Consider the following 2,450-nt stretch of genomic DNA (forward strand, 5'->3'; position numbering starts at 1 on the left):
GACACTTGTTATGACAGACACGTGTTTTTACTTAAGACACGTCCCAATATACTTCCGTCCCTGCCTGTATTTTATAGTTCTGTTTTAGAGGTGTGGCAGTGCTTCTCCCTGGGTAGGGAGCTGGGGGGCAGCAGTCTGTATTGGCAGTTAGAGGAGCCACTGCTGTATAACCCCGGTTTTAGCTGTCCACTCCTGCTCTCCAGCAGCCTCAGGTCAGTCCTGCTTAAGGTCGACGTGATCCGGCTGAGGGATTTGTTGGATTTTAACAGGGGACAGTGGGTTGGTGCCGACAGCCTGGCTGCCAGGCTGGGTATGAGGTCACTGAGAGTCGTAACCAGATTTCTCTGGGCAGTACAGAACGCCCTTTCCATAGGCGCTGTGGAGCGGCTTTTCCAGGCTCTCACGCAGCACTGCTGGCCCAAGGACCCTTACACCGTCTTTCCCCTTGTTTGTCTGTGTCTCTCAGTCCCCCCTAGCTCATCAGGCCGCCTTCTGTAGCCTCACAGTCTCTGTAGTGTGTCTGTTTTCACAGCTCAGCATCAGGAGCTCTATCAGCTCAGTGTGAGGGAGCTGCACCATCAGCAGCTGCAGCCCCTCCCTGACACCCCCTGGAGGGAGCACCTGGCTCTGGGGGAAGATGCCTGCCCGGCCTGGAGGAGCCTGAACAAGCCCCCGCTTCTGCATGGCTTCTGCATGGCGTCATCGCAACAAACTCTTTTGCACATACACTGGACCCCAGAGTGAGCGACACCTGCCCCTACTGCGGGGAGAGAGAGACACTTTTTCACTGTTTCTGCCACTGCCCTAGATTAGAGCTGCTGTTCACTGCACTGGAGAGCCTGTTCAAGCAGCTGGGCCTCCTTTTCTCACGCTCTGTGTTTATTTTGGGAGTCCAGTACAAGCAGCGCCACAGACATGTTTGTCAGTTAGCAAACTTTCTAGTGGGGCAGGCTAAGCTGGCTATCCTGAGCAGTAGGAGAAGTCAGACTTAGCGGGTGCAGCAACAGTGTGCACTCTCCCTCTTCAGGTCTCTTGTAAGCTCCAGAGTGCGACTGGATTACAATTTCTACAGCCTGACGGGAGACCTGGACACTTTTCTGCAGATGTGGGGGGTCGGGGCGGCCCTCTGTGCCATTGACTTTGGACATTTTAACCAACTGGTTTAATTCACTTGAATATTTTATAGGTAGCACATGTGTAGTGGTTTTTATTGAGCGTTTTTAGAATAGGTTGTGTTTTTATGTCGGGAGTTTTTTTCATGTCTTTTATGTGTTTCTAGTTTGTTTTAATTGTTTTTTGTAGTAAAATAAAGGTGTTAAAAATCAAAAAATCTCTCTCTCTCTCACACACACACATACACACAGCCAGCAAGACACACAGAGCCAGCCAGCTCAGCGATGACATCACGAACCTCTCTCTGAGCTGACTGCTATGACATCACAGAGCACGTGCATTCCGTTGCTTGCCGTCTGTCAACCACTCAGTCACTGCCAGCCAGACTGCCTGGCTGGCTGGATGGGGGGGCTGTTTGCTGCTGCTGCGTACATTAGCAAGCTTATTTGCTTGACCGGCCTTCCTCTTCCTCCGCCCACATGCCCACCTATGCCCGATCTGCTGTTCACCTGGATCACAGCTCCGCCCCAACAAGGCAGAGCCTCCCAAGAATGGTACAAACTCATCCACGTTCCCCTCCATGGAAAGCTTAAACAAAAGGCAATAGCGTTATAAGTAATGAAGAGGAACCCGAGTCCAAGACGCTTCCGACCAGCCATACATATTTGTGTGTATTAAAGATCACATTTTATTACATTTTGTTTTTCTGTACTTCATTACATCTTATTGTGATTGATAATTTTATTCATTATTTTCCATATGTATGTATGTATGTTTGAATGTCCAATTGCTTTGACAATACAACTGCACTAATTTGAGAGACAGAGAGAGAGAGAGAGAGAAGTGCTAGGGCACATCTGTAACATAAACTAGGGATCATTCATCACATACTTAGGGAACATTCATATCATACAGGGAACATTTGTAAAACAAATTAGGGAACCTTTGTGACATACTAAAAGGACATATACTGGTATGATGTTGGGCACATTTGAAACAACAAAAATGGCATTTGGTTATTTATTAGGGACATTAATACCAGTCTGTGCAAATATCTATGCATATTCCAATGTTTGCTGCAGGACTTACAGATTGAGTGAGGGGGTCAATATGTTTGATTCAGAACTAACCACTGCTTACTCAATTTTGTTTTAAACATAATTTAAAAGAAAAGTGGGCTATACATTGGTCTGGAAAAAGGAGCAGTGGTCCCTAATACAATTCTTTAATTTTTGGACACAATTCCTAAAACCCATTTTCTGTAAAATATTTTATCAACTTGCATTAATATATCATCCAATCTACAATCATACTAATCATGAAGATGTTCATATTAT

At 46.2% G+C, this 2,450-nt stretch overlaps 1 non-coding gene across 1 annotated transcript; it reads right to left on the reverse strand.

The window, feature by feature from the left end:
- Nucleotides 1-1,636: 1,636 nt before the first annotated feature.
- LOC136734493 (U5 spliceosomal RNA) lies at nucleotides 1,637-1,751 on the reverse strand. The gene has a single exon (XR_010810504.1). It is a non-coding gene; the product is annotated as a U5 spliceosomal RNA (small nuclear RNA).
- Nucleotides 1,752-2,450: the final 699 nt, after the last annotated feature.

Source organism: Amia ocellicauda, unplaced genomic scaffold (genome assembly GCF_036373705.1).
Source record: "Amia ocellicauda isolate fAmiCal2 unplaced genomic scaffold, fAmiCal2.hap1 HAP1_SCAFFOLD_387, whole genome shotgun sequence".
NCBI lineage: Eukaryota > Metazoa > Chordata > Actinopteri > Amiiformes > Amiidae > Amia > Amia ocellicauda.